The 20,945-nt window shown below is 49.5% G+C and overlaps 1 protein-coding gene across 1 annotated transcript in view; it reads left to right on the top strand.

Moving 5' to 3' along the window:
• Window positions 1-3,381: 3,381 nt before the first annotated feature.
• Window positions 3,382-20,945, top strand: part of TNRC6C (trinucleotide repeat containing adaptor 6C) — a 109,101-nt gene continuing 91,537 nt past the window's right edge. The window contains exon 1 of the mRNA XM_054593132.1: window positions 3,382-3,942. The gene's annotated coding sequence lies outside the window, so the exon portion shown is untranslated. The remainder of the gene's footprint in view (window positions 3,943-20,945) is intronic.

Below are 20,945 nucleotides of genomic sequence, written 5' to 3'. Positions count from 1 at the left end.
ATCTTTACTCCCTCCACTCTGCAGCCTGCTACCTCCTCTTCCCCCACCCCCAGGCTCCTGCATGCCCTTGCTGAGGACCAAATGACCCTGTGGTGGCCCAGTTCGGTGGATGCGTTCCTGTCCTTGTCACGCGGACCTCACTGTCGCGCTGTTCCTCCAGCTACTTCCCTCTTGGCCTCCCCACTGCTGGGGCGTCCCCTGGGGTTCCGCGGCGCCCTCTCCCACTCCGGCAGGCTTCTCCTCCTCCTTGGTGCGCCTCGGGCTCAGTCCTCCCCTTCCCCACCCTCCTGACCCACGCCTCGGCTGCTCATCTACGCCCCTGCCTTCAGCGTCCACCCCCACAGAGACAAACCCTGATCGTTTTCTCTGGCACAGACATCTCTCCTGACTTCCAGATCTGACCATCACCACTGTCTGTCCCCCTGGCACCTCCAACTCCAAATGTACCCAACCAGACTCATGTCTTCTCCCCCCAGAATCCTACCTGAGGCCTCTGGCTGAACCTCCTCCTCCTGTGGCCCTGCCTCACCATCCGCACACCTCTCACGGAGCCAGGAAACTGGGCGCCGTTCTTCATCACCTCCCGTACCATGCTGTCAGTCCCCAAGTCCCCTGGAGTTAACATTCTTTTTCAAACAGGCCCTCTCCGTTTGACCTCTACTGCCACACTCGTCCCTTCCACAGGTTCTCATTCCTTGGCTGTTTGACTTTGTAGGCTTCCCACCTGTGCCAGCACCCACCGCCGCCCCGCCCCCCCCCATCTCAGCCTTGCCCTCTTCTCTGTGTCATCCTTTACACGTTTCCAGACAGATCTCACGGGCAGCCACGGTTCAGAATCACTCAAGGGCTCTGCATTGCCTTCATGGTAAAGAACGAACTCTTCCGCGTGGCAGGAGCTCGCTGCCGCTCCTGTAACCGGGCCCCTGCTCGCCCTCCCATTCCTTCCCCTCCCCCTCCTTGCACAAGCGCTCTGACCAGATGGATACTTTGAAGCCCCTGAAAGCCTATGCTGCTCTCTCATCTCCTTTGCACTGGCTTTGCCCTCTGCCTCTGACACTCGTCCATCGGCTTTTGACCAGTGGTCCCCTCGCATCCTTCAACGCTCGGATCAGAGGTTCCTCCTGCCCTCTTCAGCACCTCCTATGTTACTATGTGTTTTAAGTCAGCCATGGCTTTCCGCCTTCCATCTCCAGCACCTAGGCTGCTAGCTGGCGCATGATACAGGTTTGGTGATTATTTCATGAAAATCTCTAGCCCAGCGAGGAGTCCAAAGGAGAGGCCTGAGGCCCAGAAATTGCCTGAGATCAAACAGCTGGTGAGTGTAGGCGTTGGGATTCAGCCTGGCCGTATTTGAAGGTTCTGGTGAAGCGTTGCAGCTTTTCAGCCTCGCCCTGGACCTGGATCAATCCGTATTTTGAACAAGCTGCCTTGGTGGTTCTTAGGAACAGAGTTTGAGAACCATTGGCCTCTGCTGTTATGCCTGTCTGAAAGGCCTTTTAAGCTTATCACATTTTTAAAGGTCAAGTCAGTTGCTATCTGTGGGTGACAAGTAGGGAAACAGGCCAAGATCCATTACATTTTCATTGAAAAGCAGTCTTTTGTTTGAGTCCTGAAACTTTTCCTTTTAGAGTCCACCATTAGGATGCAAATTATACTGGCAGAATCAACAGATAGTAGGAGGGAAGTGGGGGCTTGAGGAGGAGGCAAAGCAGCCCCCTGTGGTAAGAAGTGGCTGGGATGGAGGGGCGGCGAGGATCCCGACAGAGCCCTTAGGAGAGGTGCCCTTCGTTATTGCTTTATTTTCAAATTTGTGTGTGTGTCAAAATTACCTGGTGGGCTCGTTAAGAGGAATGTACCTGGGCCCCGCCCCCCGAGTTTCCATTCGGCAGACCTGGCAATTCGGGACCCAAGAAGCTGCATTTCTAATAAGCTCCCAGGGAGCACACTTTGAGAACCGTGGAGCTAATTTAACCTTTGTACCCAATAATAGGCCATAACCTATTATTCTGCGACATCCATGGAAACAGCGTTGTGATAGCCCTGTCTTTCTGCTTAACCCAGCCGTGGACCTTGTCATGCCGGACATTTGAAGAGGACGTTGGAGAGTGGGCTGTGACTCTGACTACGGCGGGCTTAAAACAGGGCAGTAGAATAAAGGAGTGCGCCGGGCTCCTGGGGTCCTTCGAGGGAAATGAGAGTGGGGACTCTGTTGTGCCCCTTTCATCTACAGATGTCTCAGAGCATAACACTTGCGGTTACAAAATTTGTATTGCGGAAGCAGTGCGTCATTTATCCCTTCTCTTCGAGATGGGGACACGTAGACAAGAATGGTCTCCTCCAACACCAACAACTTTCAAGTATCGCCGCTAAGCCTCCACTGCACCAAGGGTGCCGGTCTGTTTCCACGGCTCTTCATGAAAATGGAGACAATTCTTCCCGTGACTTCAACCGAAAGTTAAAAAGGGACGTTTAAATTGCACATCGCTCCAGACCTTACCTGAGATTAATAACTAGTGTATTTGGAAGAGGAGCGGCGGAATGGAGGACCACGACCTGTGTCGAGCGCCGGAAAGCAACAGTGTGGTGTGGAAGCCGGAGCGCCGGGGTTCGGCCCGGACGTCCGCTTGCCGGGTGGAGGCGGGTGTTCGCACTCCGGGGAAAGGGATGTCTCCCCGGGCGGCCGTTTCAAGGCGAGGCTTGTTTGGCTCGCAGCCGGGGGCTCCCGCGGGAGCGGCGGCGCGCACGGGCCGGCTGGGAGGCGCGCGGCCAGCAGGATGCTCCCAGGCCCCAGCAGGCGCGTGTACGTGTGTGCGCACTGTAGATGCAGGGCGTGTGCACGGCACGGGCGGGACGCGCGCCAGTACCCGCGCAGGGTGAAAATTCCGCACAAAACCCAGGCCCCGGCGCCGCGGCACGCTGGCCTGGGGAACCTAGCGGACGCGCAGGGCCGCATCCGCGCCCCGCGGTTCAGCGCGTTAACACTGAGTCGCTGCACCAAAAGACTGGGAAGGTGAACGACTCTCCACGTATCCGAGACGGAGCACGAGACCTCGGGATCCGCACGCGCCCGGGGAAGCAGAGCGCGCACCCAGTCACTCGCACCCCCGCGCGCTCCCCGAGAGATCTAGGGAACCACCGCACGGGAGGGTATTAAGGGGGATGGAGGGGGCGTGGCCTGGCGGAGACCAGCCAATGAGCCGGGGAGGGGCGCAGCTGGGGTATAGAGCGTCTATTGGCCAGTTGGCCTCCGGTATGCAGATACGGTACAGTCACGTGCCAGGGGCCGGGACGACTTCCTGTTGGAGGCCAGCGCGGGGCGGGGAAGGGGGCGCGAGCGCCCCGTCTGGCTGGAGCTGGGGGAGGGGGGTTCTTGTCAGTTAGAGCAACAAGATGGCCGCGGTGGCAGCTCCGCACCTCAGCGCGACGGCCTCGGGAGCCGCAGCCACCGCCGCCGGCCCCGCCGCTCCGCAGCCCTGAGCACCACCCCGGCCACCCCCGCCGCCCCTGACAGGGCCCTCCGCGCCCCCGCCGCGCTCCTGCCGCCGCCGCCGCGGGCCAGCCCGAGCCGGAGGCGGACGGAGCGCAGCCGGCCGAGCGCCGAGCTCCGAGCCCCGCCGCTGCCTGGGATCCCGGGCCGCACCGGAGCCACCGTCCCGCCCGCGGGCGCGAGGAGGAGGGCGCGTCGCGGCGTCGCCGGGGCCGGACCTGGACCTGCCGGGACGCGCCACCGCCCACCCGCCTGCGCCGCCGCCGCCGCCGCCGCCGCCGCCCGCGCCGGGACCTGAGCCCGCGGCGCCGGCGCTGAGCGGGCCCCCGCCGCTCGAGCGCCCCGCAGGCCTCAGGGCGGCCGCCTGGGTTGTTGTCGCCGCCGCCGCCGCCAGGCCCGCGCCGCCGGAGCCCCGCCGAGGAGCCGCCGCCGCCGCCGCCGGGGACGGAGCCCAGGTGAGCGCGGGCCGGGCTCCGAAGAGCCGCAGCTGACCGAGCTGACGGCGTCGCCTTTGTTCGGCCGGGCCCGGAGCGCGAGGGGTCGCAGGTCCCGGCGGGAAGGGGTGCGCAGCGCGGGGCGGCGGGAGGCGCTGCCCGCGGCGCGGGGTCGTGTGCGCGCGCGCGCGCGCGCGGGCATAGAGAGGTTCCCTGGGCCCGGTGTGCGGGGGACCTGGCGGGATCGCGACGGTGACACATCAGTTGTGGTGTTTATAAACTGATGCGCTTGGTGGAAGCGGGCTCTCCCCGAACGGTCACCCGCGGGCTTTGCATTTGTGATGGCATGCAGAAACGCGAATGTTTTCGGGGTAGGGCCTCCCGCGCCGTTGTTCGGGGGAAGCGCAGCCCCGGGGCGTGCTCTGGGGGCGGGCGGCCGGGCCTCGGCCTGGTGCGGGCCTGGAGTTAGGTGGGCTGCCAGCGGCGTCGCAGGCTGCGGAGCGATGCGCTCGAGGAGGGGAGCCGCGCCACATCACAGCTGCCCTGCTATCAGATCGCGTAACCCGAGCGCCTCGGCGCCACCTCGGCACCTTTACCTTGCGGATGAGATTTAATTGATTGATTCGTAGCCACTAAAACGTGCAGATGCGAATTGAGGGGCTCCCCGCGGTCACCGGGGGGGAGACAGTTCGCTCGCGGTTGCGCGGAGCTTGGGGAATCGGACCGAAGATGCAGGCTCGCCGCCTCCGAGTCGCGGGCGGGGGAGGAGCCGCAGAGCTGCTGCACCGCTTGCGGTTTCGGGCCCTCGGAGGCGTCCGCGGTTCTGCGCGAACCGAGCGCGTTGCCGCGACCCTTTGCCTCTGTCGGGTGGAACCTCCATTTGCTGTGCTCGGTTATTTCTAGGCATGAACTGCAGATTGTGAGCTCAAAATGGTGCTCCGTGGAGGTCCGGCTCGAGCGTCTTGAAGGAGTTGCAAGTTGGAGGCGTCTCGCTGGTCTAATCCATTGTGTTGCCGACGTTCGGGTTTTCTCCTGTGTCCAGTGTTCAGGTCGCTGTGCTTCGGCGGCTGCGGGTGGTCAGTTCAGGTGATCCCTGTGTGGAGCTGCTACGCCTCTGGCCGTCATGGGCCCTGCGCGGGCTTATTTTGTGCGAATTATTCCCTGCATTCAGGATTGAGTCGCTGTGGGGATGGTTGGGACACTGGAAACGTAGCCCGAGTGACCTCAGAGGACAGTGTTGGCGGGTTCGAACTGCGCAGGGGAGCTGACATCCAGACGCGCGAGTCCCGGCTGCCTTCAGCGCGGGGAGAGGGGACGAGGGATGGAGCCCGGCCCCAGGCCCGCTGACCTCGGTGGGCAGAGGGCACCTTGACGACACTGACATCATTTCAGACCACGCAGGTGGTGAAGGTCTCTGACGCCTTTCAGCGCGGCCCCCGGAAGCTTTGTTGGGGAAAAGGATGCAAAATGAGGTTTTCAAAATGACCGACCCGGTTATATTACCCAAATTAATTTCGTTGTAGCCGTTTGCAGAAGACGGCAGCCTGATAAATGATGACTTTACTTACCTATACTGAAAGTTTGTTTTTTCTGCAGAAAGTTCTTAATATGTGTATTTCCATAAGAACAGAGGTTCTTAGAATCCATTTTCTTTTCACAAGTTGGATAATGAGGAATCAATAGCTTAGAAAGTGGTAACAGTACAATTATTGGTTAAGGTAAATTATACTTGAACGGTGACACAGTAATTGGCTCAGGTTGGCACCCCTTTACCGAGCGGAGCGGACCGCGGTCCCAGGTGTGACGCAGACAGTGAGGGCCCGCGCGGGACGCCTTTCCAGCCTGACCCCGGGCCTCCGTGGCCCGCGGGGGGCTCGTTGACCGGAGCCTCGGTCGCACTGGGAAGGCAGGAAGCTAAATGAGGTCGGCACCGAAGCCGTCGTAAGGCTTAATCCTATTTCATTTGGATTCTGGCATTTAAATATTTTAGGCGTGACCTGGGGTATGTGTAAATGTTGATTTTAGATTTTCCTCCTTACAGTGTTTATTATTGTTCTTTTTAAAGTGGCCTATGTTTTAGCACTTTCACAAAGATTATTTTGTAACATGTTTATATTGAGTTGGCTCAGGAATTTTGGAACAAATAGTTGCATTAGAGGGCTGATTATGAAGGGAACTGGGGTGAACTGTTGCTTTTGACTCTCAGTGACAAAAAACAAGCCATGGGGGAACACGGGAAACTGTGAATGACAGCGTCTCTCACCACCACCACCTCCGGGTTCAGCCGCTGGCTTCCCTGAGGTAGATTGCTGCTTTTCCAAATCCTGTCATCTGGCTCCAAACCCAGCGGGGGCGGGGGGCGGGGGGGTCAGGGCTGGATGGGGCAGTTTTTCCTCAGAGAGGGCACCTTTCGGGTGAAAAGAAATGGAAGGTGAAATTTGTACAGCACTGGCGAGGATGGGGTGTTGGCGTTGCTTCCTCAGCTCCCAGTGACGGCTGTGAGGTCCTGAATGTCACCTTATTCTTGCTGGACGCAAGGAAGTGATGCTAATTTTTTTAAAATCGTTTTTAAAGATGGCTTGTGGAAATAAGCCTATTTATCCATTACTTGATTTGAGCATATAGAGTGTCTTCAACATCATTTAACTTCCCTGACACCCTTAGCATTTCAAGGGCGAAGAGCCGTCGTGGAGACTGTTTATGGCCCTTGCTGGCCTTGCCCAGCCGGAGTCACATCCGTGGGCCGCACGCCTGTAACAGGCTTTCCTGTGCAAGAGTCGAGTCTGCGAGATTGTGTAAGGAGGAAGGTGGATTAGCTGTGGAGTGTGAGGCTGCTCCGCGTATGAGGATAGCATACGGAATAGTTAAGATTTGGAGACGGAGCAAGTAAAGGTTACTTAGCCAGAGTAACCGAAGCCCGTGGGAAAAGCAGGAGAAATGGAGACCCAGGGGCCGCGGCTGCAGGCCGGGCTGGCAGCCCGAGCGCATGGGCGCAGGGGGTTCTAAGTGGGTGGGGGGAGCCAGGGAACTTTGTTTTATTTTGTTTTTGTTTTCTTTAACTGACATTGTTTTGGCTTCTTAGTCATGATTTTGAGACAATCAAATGGGTTTTTACCTTGCATTCCAGCTTTATTTCAGAGGGTCTTCTGATGTTTTAGAGCTCTTCTGAGGGAGTATTGTGCCATGTTCTATTTTCTATGATAACTGATTTCACAGTGAAGGTGAATGGATTTTAGTTGCCTAATTAAGACACTTAATATCTTAATAATTTTGTTTGAAAATGTCATAGATTTAAAATAGAACATCAGATGAGAGCTAATCATTTTTTAAGGCAGATTTCAGATTTTCTGTAAATTAACCTATACATGATTACCTAAAATTTTACTAATTAAGTGATTTTTTTAGTCATGAGTATTCTTTACTTTGCAACATAATAATACAGTAAGCTTTCTTTAAGCAGACTCTAATGCAATAAACATTCCGCTTACACATAACTTTTCAGGAATATGATTACTGAAAAATATAAAGGTTACTTGTTGTCAGAAATAGCTATATAACTTTCTGTAGAGATTGTACGCCTGACATTGATACCAAGAAATATGTGATCCTTGCCTAGTGAACTTGTTTAAATAAGTTGATTGTTGACTCCTGTAAGTTTTCTGTTGTGCAAATCATGCATTTGAACTGTAAGTTATTTAATGAAAAGTAAAAGATGCATTTTTTAAATTCTCCAACTGGGATGTGACAAGCTTTTGCATGTTAAAAACATGGTGAAAATTCATACCCTTTGTGCCATTTTGGGAGTTTACAAAAATGAGCTCTCTTCTTGGCCACCGATGCTTTCCGAGAATGGAGAAGCCATTGCAGGGACGGAGAAAGCACGCTTCCTCTGTGGCTCCCAAAGGCTGCAGAGCTGTGCGCCGAGCTAGGCACCCCGAGCCCCGGCTGTAAAGCATCGCTTGCAGCGCACGTCCCTGTTCGCACGCCCCTGAGCCTCCATGGCTGCAAACCGCCCGGAGCGGCAGCCGTGGGGAGCCAGCCTTCGCTGCCGTCTGAACTCCAGTGCTCTGTGCTGGCGCCCGGAGTCCCAGCTGTGCGGTGGGACTTTGGTTTTCTAAGATATAGTAATGACTAAGGATGGGCAAGAACGTGCCTTCTGACATATGTCTCTTCTAGGCCAATGGATTTAAACTTCTGCTCTCGGAAATACACGGTGGTGAGTTGCCTGTGACAAGGTCTCCCTCCTTATTCGCCTTTCGTCGGTACACTTCTGTTGGAGAGTGACGTGCCCAATCATGGGGCCGTGGGCCACAGCGCACAGGGCCCGAGGAGCCATCTGGAATCGCTCCTCCAGGTGGATTGACCTGGTGTGGCTGGTCCCCACGTTACTTCCTCATAAACCTTTTTTGACACCAAGAAATTTTTAATTTTTTGTACAAAAATATGAAAATGAAAGAGTGTGCAAATACATCCACACATCATTATTTAAGGTCACAGCATTTTCTGTGACCAACACCTATTTGTGTAAATCAAGGTGATCCCTGTGGCCCCTGAACAGGTCTTTTCTCCCTTAGAGGCCCTCTGTCTCCCTTCTTTGGGGCATTGTAGAAATCAGTGCTATGTTACATCTTCAGAACGTTCTTCCTCTGAAGGCCCGGACTGCAGGCCTCCTCCACCACGGGGTCAGGCCAGGCTGTCCCCGGCAGCGGCGGGACCCGGCCGAGCCTGGGTCCCCGCGAGCATGCAGCCCGCCAGAGCCAACGCAGAGGCGGGCCGGGCGGCTGCTGGGGGCGTGCGCTTCGCTGGGCTTGTTTCCTGTGCCCAGTCCAGCTGGTTAAGAGTGAGAGCTCTCATAGCTGAAATCCAGTGCTTGGCTTGAACCTGGCAAAGGTATTGTTTACTTTTTATTCCCAAAGATAATTTCTTTTTAATTACTCTTTTAATAAGCAGGGAAAATCTTAGTTAAAATAGAAGCCGGGAATTAAAATAAGATCTGAAATTGGGAGATGGCAGCGCAGGCACAGCCTGTCCCTCTCCAGCCGCTCGCGCCGTGAAAAGATGTTCACAGCAGAGTTGTTCAGAAATTGGGGACGGGGTGAGCGCGTTGCATTGATTGCGTTCTGTTTTCTTACACTGTAGGCGAACTACAAAGTGCCGAGGCTGGGGTGGGGGGGGTGGTGTTGGGAGGGAATTTAATAGGCTTTGTTCTTGAGGAGGATGCAGTTGGAGAGGAGGCCTCCCCGCGTAGGAAGCTGCAGTGAGGGAGGAGGGCAGGCGATGGCTGTGCGGAAGCAAGTGCCTTCAAGTCGCTGGGGACAGTTGAGAAGGGCGATGTGGGGCAGGGGCAGTTAGGAAGCATCTTCGCAGGGTACCTAGCGCTCCACTTAAAAGGGGTCTCCCGCAGGCCCAGCTAATGCGTGCGTATTTGCTCGGTGGTCGTGTGCCGAGGACACGCGTGTTACCTTCTTTGGTCCCCACGGCACTCCTGGAGGATGGCTGCTCGTGTGAATCCCGTTTCTCAGACGAGGAGAGGGCGGGCCCACCAGGAAAGTCGCTCCTCCGGACCCTGCTGCTTGCAGGGGTGAGGCCGGGATTTAAACTCAGTGCACTTCAGCATCGTTCCACACCGGGAGAGAGCTATTTGCCTTGGCTTATTTGAATACCTTTTATTTTTATTTATTTATTTATTTTTAGAGAGATGGGAAGGGAGGGAGAAAGAGGGAGAGAAACACTGATGTGCGAGAGATACATCGACTCGTTGCCTCTTGTGCGCCCCCTAAGCAGGGACCTGGCCTGTAACCCAGGGCCTGTGCCCTGACTGGGAATTGATCCTGCAAGCCGGTGCTCAGTCCACTGAGCCACACCAGCCAGGGCTGAATAGCTTTTATTTTTATTATTTTTAAAATTTATTCACTTGAGAGAGGGGGGAAAGGGAAGAGGCAAGGAGAGAGAGACAGACAGACACTTCAGTGATGCATTCATTGGTTGGTTCTTTTATGTGCCCTGACTGGGGATTGAACCCATAATCTTGGTGTATTAGGATGATGCTCTAACCAACTCATCTAGCTATCCAGCCAGGGTCTGGCTAGCTTTTAAATTAGCCCCCCTTCCTCTGATCTGTGTCACACCCATCCGTCTGCTAACTTAAGCTGAATGTTTTCTAGATACTTAATGAGTGTTACCTGTTCTTCAATAGCACCTTGTGATGTGGGTACTGTTACCGTGTTCATTTAGGTGGGGAAGCTAAGCTTATGGAGGTTGAATAATTTGCCTGAAGTCAAAACCTTAGTAAGTGTGTTTACATCCACTGCTGCCAGAGTCTGAGCTCTGTATCACCCACCCCCGGGCTGCCTTCTGAAGCCCAAGCCCGGCCACTTTGTTCCTTCCTTTCCTGCACAGAAACATGGTGCCTAACTGTGCAGTGGTCTCAGCGAAGGAGCTTGACGTCTGCCCTCGCTGCTCCCAGCCCCTCAGTCATCCTACTAGTCAAGGGGATGGGCACCAAACAGGGAGCAAGACAACAGCAACCCCACGGTAGCAATTAGGTGCTGCGAGGCTTTCTGGGGCCAGCAGAAGTCTACAGAACCATGAACCCTGCCTCCCCTCTTGAAGATGCGCATTAATGTATTTGATGCTTGGAGAAGCTCAGCAGCAAAAGAAATATGCTTGCCTTTATTAGACCAGTCTTTCCCAAACGTATGTGACCACCAAGCAGTGCTTTCCCTCCACACCACCGTCTGGTTCCATGGGGCGGACCGTGGGAGTGTGGAGAGAGAGGGCCGCCTCCTGTCTGGGAGGGAGGGGACCCGCGGCTCCCAGTGCTCAGGGAAGGCTTCACTTCAGCGGGTCCTGGAAAGGTGGCTGGAAGGGACGTTCTGCAAGGGGACAAACAGGCAGGCCATGTGTAGGGGCATTTTGGAAAGTGACTGACTTAGCAGCTTGGACTCAGTATTTTCATTCAGTACGTGACTCTGACGTCTAGCTAGAGGGAAGGCTTGTGTTGGCAGTAAGGCTGAGAGGGGCTTCCGGGGTAGACCCCCTCTCTGGCTGGGCAGGATCTAGTGATGGCTGTTGATGGGCATGGCCAACTCTGTGGTAGATCAGAAGCTTCCGTGAGCCGAGATGTAGCAGGTGGCTAGAGGGGAGGTCGGCAGCGTGGAAGCCACGGCGATTGCAGCTGCCTGTGTAAGGAGCTGCAGGCTCGGGCACGCACGGTCGCAGGGTCCGCAGTGGCAGCGGCGCGGGAGGCCGGGTGGGCTGCAGGAGGGGCGGGCGCTCAGCGGTCAGGCCCGCGGTGCTCACTCTTCCTGGAATGCGCCGAACGCGCCAGAGAGGCTTTCTGTCAACGTAGGAGCTAATTTTAAAGTGTTCAGTTGTGTACATGCAGTGAGTCTGTCTATTTATTTATATTATTTTTTGTGTGTGAACCCTCAGAGATCTTTTAGACTCATTCCATCCTCCCTTCTCCCATTATGATGTTTATGCTTACATTTTAAACTGTTTAATGCTTTAATGAGATATCCATTGTAACATTGTCATACAGGAAAATACTTGAGAAAATAAAGCCAAATTTCTGTAGGTAAGTTCAGGCCCTACCGAGCAATCAGACATTTGTCTGAGACGTTTTTACAAGCGAAGGCCAAGGCCGTACCCTGTCAGCAACTCCTGTGACTGCTGTTTAGGAACAAGACACTCGTGCCACTCCCAGTGTCTCGCAGCGAGTCCTTTCATCGGCCGATGGGGAAGGGTGACGCAGAAGAGCGCAGGTCTGGCCGAGCTTTTTGTGTGCGGTTCCGGGGTAGAGGCCTGTCTCGAAGCCCAAGTCCAAGTGTGTAATGAGCCGTGTAATGCGAGGGCTCTGCCGTTAATTATGGTGAACACTCTCATTGAAATCGAATTTTCTCAGTGCCGTATCCATAAAAAAAATCTTAACTCAGACTTTATATAACAGCCCCAAATATATTGTAAACTTTATGGATATTTCCAGAATTTTGAGAGAAAAGAGAAAAAAATCGAGGTATTCCGGGAAACATAAAATCATATTATAGCATAAATATATACCTGTGTTAGTTAAAGCTTAGATAAATTTAATAGATTCCTTAACCTTAAGTGATACAGATTTTTTTAAACAAAGAAATTAAAGCCAAAATATAGACTTTTTTTTTTTTTTAACACTCCTGTAGAGTGGGGTGGGGAAGCATTAAAATAGACACAAATATTTACTTACCACAGTTGGGTGACAAATAACCTTGGTCATTATTGTTCCTTTTTCTATATTATAGTTTTGTATTGTGTTGATGAGCATTATTTATTCTCCCTGTTCATTGTAGATTCTGAATCCCAGCGTAGTCCCTGACAGGTTAGTGCTTTGCAGAACAACTGGCATCGTCACGATCAGTTCTCTGTTCGGTTTTGAGGTACCTGAAAGCAGGGATGATAACGTGTTTGTGTTTGTACAGTGTTTTGTGGATACTAAGATTAAAATTTTCAATTTTATTTTGAGTCATCTGTTTCTTCAGAGATTTTTCTTCCACAAGCGATAGTGGGAGAAGGGAAGAGGTTGATACTGAGCACTTTGCCTTCTTCCGTCTCTTTAGGATGGTAGCAACGCATAATTTCAAATAGCCAGCCTCCCCTGTGGGGGAGCTGCGTGGATGGGTTGGTCCTAGGGGTCCTGGGGCCACCTCGGACAGACGCTGTGTGTACCCGTAGGGATGGGCAGTTCCCTTTCCCTGAGGCCCCTGCCTAAGTGCCACCAATCGACTTGCGAAGGCATAATGGGACATTTCTTAGGGACATTTGAAATTTAGGTATGATAGGTAAAATTATACAAAATAATTATTATACAAAATTTCTTTGCCTTCCTATTGGGAAAATGAGAGCTATAACTAACGGGATCATTTTGGCCGATCCCGAGTGTCTGGTTGGCACACACTAAACTCACTGTTTGAGTCTCCTGGAGGGGGTGGGGCTCTGGAAATCAGATCAAATTTTAAAAGGATGTCGTCAGAATCCTTTTTCCTGAAATCAATTTATGTCCACTCATGACTTAAGTATCTCTACAGCAGTATTATTAGATGTGGCTATTTAATTAAGTAGCAGAACTTTGATTACATAGATCCTGCAGCCCCAGAAAATGGTTATTTCTCTTTAATTTGCGATTTTCTAACTAAATCTCAAATTAGTGAACATCAATTTCAGAATTCAGAAGTTTAGGGTCACTCAACAGTTGTTCTAGCCTTTTACTTGTATTTCCCGTAACCTTTTTCCTCCCCTTTTTAAAATTGGCTGTTTTCACGTTCTCAGGTTTGTTTTGTTTTACATTTTCTTTCCTGAAACTTTGAGCTTCAGAGATGGGAGTCAAGGCCTGGGTTGAGGCAGTAGGGTGAGCCTTCTGTTTTCTTCTATTCTGATGTATTTCTGTGTTCCAGAATGTTTTTGTTCTGAAGATACGAATTCGCGGTGGGAGAAGAGATTTGGAACTTCCCGAGAGCTGTAGGTTTTGGGCTCTTACCACAGGCCAGGCATGGAGCACTCGGGGCACGATCTCGCTGAGTCTTGCCGGTTGGAGAGGGGGCCGAGGCGCCCCAAGCTCTGCGCCCCGAGCTCTGCTCTCGGCCTCGTTCAGCAGAGGGAGCGGTGTGCACTGTTTCTGAAGACCTACGTGCTCTTCGGGGCCCAGAGAGGGCCTGTAAATCTAAGCTATTTTAGTTAAAAAGTTACAAATGTCGCCTGTGTCTAATGGATTTGGAGCCCCAAATAACATAATTTTGGGCTCTAAAGATATATTAAGGGAACGGGAACTTTGATGTGTCTTTAGACAATACTGCGGGTATTTGACAAGCCTGCCGGCCAACTCCCCTTTCTCCCGAGCCCCGGCTCGGGCAGCGGCTGCAGCTGAGGGGCAGCAGGGCTTTCTTGAAGCATTATTTGAAAATCGATGTTACTGGAAAACTTAAGCCCATTTAAAGGGATTCTAGTTTTGATCCACGTTTCTATGAAAATCTGAGTCACCTTGCAACTAGACCACTTTGGTTCATGGGCTAAGGTGGAAGTGAGCTGCCTTTGATGTGTAAGAGCAGCATATGAATGGGCAACGCCTGCCTTTCTTCTGTCTAATTCAACTACTTCCTATTCAGTCTCAAATCTCAGCTGGAAAGCAATTTCCCTCACTTGACCCATTTTCCTTCGGCATTATATCTTTCTCCTGGCTCTTCAACACAGAATTTGAAGGAATGAAGTATTGTAAAAACCCCTATAGACTCAGGAGGTAAGGCAATTCAGGGACCTCCTTTAGAATAAGCATGCTGCCTCTTGTTTCATTATTTGGCGCTCTGATTGGAGGGACAACAGTTTTGCTTCCTTCCTTAGATGTCCCTGTATCCAGAAGAGATACAGTGTTAAGTCCCTGAGATTGGTGGAGAGGCTTATGGGTATAGAGAGAAAAAAAAGATGTGTGGGGTAAACATCGTTTAGTAACACAGACAACTTAAGGATGTTATAATTTTGTAAACAAATATCTAATAAGCCTAATATTAGCATGGATCAAAGCCTTAAAACAGGAGGATAGCTTTTTTGTTTCTTAAAAAGATTCATAGTACATTTGGAGTTGTACAGCCAGAGCTGTAACCCAGTTTTTGAACATTTCCGTTACCCCCGAACCCCTCATGCCGAGCTGCAGCCAGCTCCGCGCTCGCCCTCGGAGCCACTGATGGACTCTGGGATCCTAGAGATTTTCCCTTCTGGAAATGTCATATAACTGAAATCTGGCTACTTTTACTCGGTATGATTTTTTTTTAAGATGCCTTTAAAAAAAAAGATTTTATTTATTTTTAGAGGGAGAGAAACATCGAGGTGAGAAACATCCATATCAATCGGTTGCCCTCTTGTAGGTGCGCTGACCGCGGACCGAACCTGCAGCTCATATTTTTAAGTGTCTTTTTACCTGGACAACGAGGTCTCTTGATGTCATTATCTGGTAAACATTAACACCTTCATCGGTCACAGGTGTGACATGTTCTCGTGATAACATTGAGTGTATTCCACATCCATGGATAAGAGCTTAAATTTGCTTCTGTCCTTGCAGATCAAGTTCTAAATGTCTTAACACCGGAGTCCTTCGTGAACCCTTGCCCTGTCTTTATTCACGTGAGGTTTCTCTTCGTTATCTTTACTCGTGCCTTTGGTGCCCTCATTAGTTCCTGAACTTTACATGCCACACATACCCTGAAGACTCCTAAGTTCTGTGTCACCAGCTGGACTGCTCCCCGCACTCAGCACTTGCATAGCCACTTGCCTTCTCTGCGTCCTGTTCCAAGAGCATTCCCACCTCACAGGCCCAGGACCGCGCGCCTGCCCTGGCCAGCCCCACGTCGCTCCGGGTCCCGGCTCCCTGCTCCCGTCTGACTGGAGGACACTGCCATCCTCCTGGTCGCTCCAAGGTCAGACCTTGGGCGTCCATTCCTCCTCTCGGTGTCTCTGTGCATAATCCATGAGGCATTAAACAGATTTTTAAATAACTCAAGGACAAAGAAGAGATCACAAGGGAAGTTAGAAAAAATAGAACTGACTTAAAAAAGAAGAGAACATATCAAAATTCATGTGATGCAACTAAACTGTACTGAGAGGGAAAGTTATAACTTTAAATGTCTGTTTGAAAAGGATTAAACTATCAAATCAATAACTTGAGCTTCCCCCTTATGAATCCAGAAAGTAAAGAACAAACTAAACCTCTAGTAAGCAAAAAGAATGAAATAAAGATTAGTGGAAATCGGTGGAATAGAAACAGAAAACCAGTAGAGAAGATAAAAAGAACAAAAACTGGTTAATTGAAAAGATCAACAAAATTGACAAACCTGTAGCTAGAGTGACCAGGAAAAAAAAACAAAAAAGAAATTACCAAAATCAAGAATGAAAGAGGAGGCGTGAGTACTGATCTTACTGAAATTAAGTAGATAGGAGCAACTTTATACCAACAAACCAGGCAGCTTAGATGAGATGGACAGAATCCTGGAAATAGACAGATTACCTTAAATGACTCATAAGAATGAAATATTTGAATGGACATAAAAGAAATTAGTAAATACAAATCTTGTCACAAAGAAAATCCAGCTCATGTTGATATCACTGGTAAATTCTGTCAAACATACACGTATGAAGAACTACTACCAAGCCTTCATAAGAATTTCCACAAAATTAAGGAGGTCGCATTTCCCAGCTGATTCTATGAGGCCAGTGTTGCTGTGACTCCAAAGCCGAAGGCATCACAAGAAAATAAAACTATAGCCCACTCTCTCTCATGAACATAAACATAGAAATCTTTAAACATCAGGAAGCCAAGTCCGGTATAGAAAGGAGGATGATCAAGTGGGATTTGTCCCAGGACTGCAAGTTTGGGTTAGCACCCTAAAAATCACTTAATATAATACACTGTACTGATAGAATAAAGGACAGAACCACACGATCACCTCAGTAGGTGCAGACAAATCCAACACTCAGCTGTGATAAAAACTCTCAGGAAATTAGGTGTGATGGGGAACTTCTTAAGCTTGATTAAGAGCGTATAGGAAAAACATGAAACACACGAAGTTAACATCATACTCAGGATGAGGGACTAAATGCTTTCTCCCTAAAATTGGCAGCAAGACAAGAAAGTTCATGTGCTTTCCTTCTCTTCAGCATTCTACTGGAAATGTTAGCATGTGCAGTTGGGTAAAGAAGAAAAAGAGAAAGGCATCAAGACTGGAAGGAAGATGTGAGCTGCCCTAACCCACAGGTGACATGACTCTATACGTAGAAAACCTGAGGAATGCCCACACAGAAGAGCGACTGTGCCCCGTAAACAAGCTCAGCAAGGTCATAGGCGACAAGATCAATATACAAAAAATCACTTGCCTTCCGTATCTAGCAGGAAACAATTTGAAAATGAAATTCTGAAAACAATTTAATTCACTGGAGTATAGCATCAAAAAGAATTAAATACTCTAGAATAAATTTCATAAAAGTGAAAGACTTTTATACTAAAAACTGCAAAACATTGCTGAGAAAACTTGAAGAAGATCCAAATAATTAAAGAGACGTTCCATGTTCATGGATGGGAAGACAAGATAGAGCAATTCTCCCTAAATTTATCTGTTCAATGCAATTCCCATTAAAATCACAAAGGCCTTTATTTTTTTTTTTTTACATAAATGGACAAGCTGATTCTAAAATATATGTGGAGATGCAGAAAACTCAGAATAGCCAAAACAGTTTTAACAGATAATGAAGTTAAAAGATTTAAACTTTCCAACTTAAGAACATACGATAAAGCTAAAGCAATTAAGACAGTGAGGTGTGGCAAATGAACGGGTATAATAGACAAGTCGAGCAGATTCGAGTGTTCAGAAATAAACCTTCATATTTGTGGTTGAGTCTGATTTTTGCCAAAGGTGCCAGCACAGTTCATTGTAGGGGAAGGAGCGTCTTTTCAATCAATGTGCTGAAATAACTGAATATCCACATGCAAAAAAAGTGATTTAGACCCTTAACCTTATTACCATACATAAGAATGAACTCAAAACTGATCACAGATTTAAATGTAAAAATTGCAACTGTACAAATGTTAGAAAAAAACAAAAATTCTTGTGACCTTTGTCTATAAACAAAGAATTCATCAGTATAACACTCTTAAAAGGAAAAAGATAGAAAAACACCATAAAAGAAAAAAAAAGTGGATGTTCATGCTCAGCAATAACAAGAATGAAGTTCTGCTGCGTGCTGCAGTGTGGATGAACTGGAAAGAACCCGACCCGGTGTTCTGCCCCACGTGGCTCGGTGGCCTGGGCATGGTCCTGCAAGGCGGGAGGTCACAGACTGATCCCCAGGCAGGACACATGCTTAGGGTGCGGGTTTGTCCCCCGTCAGGGGTCAGTGCACCTACGAGAGGCAACCGCTTGACGTGGGTGTTTCCCTTCTCCCTTCCCCCCTTCTACAAATAAATAAATAAAATCTTTTTAAAAAAAGATATCTTAAAAAAATCATACCAAGTAGTCAGATTTCAGTTATACGACATTTCCAGAAGGGAAAATCTCTAGGATCCAAAAGTCCGTGCGTGGCTGCGGGCCGAGGGCGGGTGCGGGGCTGGCTGCGGGTCGGCGGGTGGGGTTCGGGGGTCACGGAAATGTTCGAAAGCTGGGTTAAGGCTCTGGCTGTACAATTCCAGATTTACTATGAATCTTTTTTTAGAGCCAAAAAGCTATCCTATTTTAAGGCTTTGATGCATGTTAATATTATATTTTAACATTTTCATTTTTTAAATTAACAATAGGATTTTTGGTCTCTTCTTGGTTTGCGTGTTTTTATTTGAGGTGTTATATAAACACTGCTGTTTCTTGTTATTTACAGGCAAGGTGATAATGGATTAGCAACAACCGTGTTTTTAACTAGAATTGTATCTTGTGTATCTACTGTGTTCCCAAGAATAAGTCTTAACTAATTTAAACTTAAGAATTTACAGATCTGTGGGTTTACAGAGGTGAACACTGAGATCCAGAGAGGTCGTGAACTTGCCTAAGGTCAGACAGCCCTGGGTTCAAACCTGGACCTTCCAGAAAACTACCTTTATTCCTCGTGGCGTAGCTAAATAAGCACAGAAAAAGTCGATGTACAAAACAGACTAGTAAGCACACATTTTTAAAGTTTATATTGCCAGTAATCAAGCAACCGGAATTTGGGGGGGACATCCTCATTTGGCAAAGTTTAGCTATGCTTCTGAGGAGAATGAGAAAGGAAGTCCTTGCGCCCGCCTGGTGCTGGCGACAGTGTGCGGCGAAAACGCCGCCGCTCGGCTGCAGGCTCCGTTACCGTGTCGTCCTGGTGCGGCCACTTTCTGTCCTCTTGATTAAGGTTTGCTTTCTCTTACCTGTAATAAACTGCATGGACTTAAAGTGGTTACCATTCGGGAAACTTTCATGCAGGTACGTGTGTACCTGCGAAATCGCCAGAGTCAGAGTCACACGTCCGCTGCGCGCTGCTTGGGGAGGCGGGGAACCGGCGCTGAGCCGCCGCCCGCCCGGAGGAAGGGGGGCGGGGCTGCCGCCCTTGTGATTTTGTCCATAAAGGTAGCAACACACCCTTCTGGTTTTAAAAATAGCTGAAGCCCTGGCGGGTGACGCAGTTGGCAGGAGCGTCATCCTGTACACCAAAAGGTTGTGGGTTCAGTTCCCGGCCAGGGCACATACCTGGCTTACTGGTTTGATCCCTGGTCAGGGCATGTGTGGGAAGCGACTGGTGGATGTCGCTCTCTCACATCAGTGTTTCTCTCCCCACCCCTTCCTCTTGCTCTCTAAAATCAATACCATATCCTCTGGTGAGGATTTAAAACCATTTTTTAAAGTTTTTAAAAAATAACTCATTTTTGTAGGAAGGTATTTATCTTTAAATATTATTTAATCGAACCCTTCTTTTGAGAGCAAAATCGTTTCTTTTGGTAATATTGAAAAGGACAGTGATTAAGAGACTTTGACACTATTACAAAAACAAGTTTCAATAAATAGGGGCCAATATACTGTTGTCATCTTTTTGTCTTGTCATGTAAGACGTTGAATACAAACTGCCACCATCCACTCTTATCATGACTTTATAAAATCAAAGACATCCCCGGGCAAAGAAGAAAATGGGACACCCTCCCAGTGGCGAGCCCCACGCAGTGAGCAAGTGAAGCTGTAGGAACCTCTTGCAGCTGAGCCCCAGCGTCGGAGGGCTGCTGGTGCGAGCCGTCTGGGAAGTTGTCCGTTCTGGGCCAGCGTTCTAGGAATGCTGGGTGACTTCGGTTCATTTTTTAAATTTCTCTGAGCCCTCGTTTGCTTTTCTGGAAGAAGCGGACAGTGACCCTGCTACAAGGTCAGTGTAGGGATTAGACGATACAGTGCATAGGTTTGACACAGTGCGGGTGCACGTTCTCTTCCCTGCGCTCAGCCCTGCAGAGTCTGCTCCTCGGCGCCGCCCTGTGCTGCTGTTCTCCCCTTCTGTGTGTGCGACCAGGATTTCAAAAGCGTGTCTCAAGTCTAGAGGGCAGTGTTATTTGAACTTTGTCGTAGATGTGAGCATAGTGATCACCTTGGTATGATTTGTAAGGTGGGGGGTTGTTTTACCCTGGAAACACCCACAAACGCTGGCATGTGAGTTGAGCAAATATGTGAAAGAGAGATTGAATTTGAAATCTTTGTAGACTCTTAGGATTTGTTTTTGTGATGATCAGTTTGTCAGTTTCATTTACTGTACTTCACGCAGAGGAGCCCCAGTGAGGGTTGCAGAAACCATATAAAACTTTCTGCTATGGCCTGTAATTATCATAATGGGGGGAAAGCTGTGTTCAGCAAGATCGCATACCTAAGAAATATGTAGTCACTCAGTCACTCTCTATAGAAAGCTTGATTTTTCCCTTCATTTTAGAGGAATGTTAAAGGAGGAAAAAATAGAATGCTTAACATGTTGCTACTTGCATCCAAATTGTATGAATTATTATGACGAGTGTTTTATTTTATCTTACAGGCACTTAGCCTTCTGCCTTTTATAATGATCATATGTGTATACATTTTTTCCTCTCTTCTTTTAGATTATAAACTCCTTGAAAGCAGGAATCATGTTTAATTCTTAACTTTTATGAAATTTAGTTTATTGACACACATAGTAAGCACCCAGTAAATATTGCCTGATCATTTGACTGCATCTTCATGTGGAGTAGGCTGCTGGCTCCTGCCGATGCCAGCTCTCCCTGCAAAGTCTGATGCGATGCCTGGTGCTGGGGAAAGGAGAGGGAGCTGAACAGCCCCTTTCCTGCCCCACGGGTACCCTCCCTCAGTCCCTCATCTCCAGTAATTTTAAAGCTTTGGGTAATGAAAAGCACCTGCTTGACTCAAAAATAGCGGACATTTCTGACCTGGTACAAAGCAAAAGACAACTTTTAGGTCAAACGAAACTAACATTCAGTATTAAATTTGGGCCAGGACAGGCTCTCTCTAAGTAGTCATGGAGCCCTTTGA

The sequence above is a fragment of the Pteronotus mesoamericanus genome, unplaced genomic scaffold, assembly GCF_021234165.1.
Source record: "Pteronotus mesoamericanus isolate MK-2021 breed Mesoamerican mustached bat unplaced genomic scaffold, CSHL_Meso_final scaffold_408, whole genome shotgun sequence".
Classification (NCBI taxonomy): Eukaryota; Metazoa; Chordata; class Mammalia; order Chiroptera; family Mormoopidae; genus Pteronotus; species Pteronotus mesoamericanus.
The sequence above is the reverse complement of the archived record's forward strand: the minus strand, read 5'-3'. Positions and strand labels throughout refer to the sequence as shown.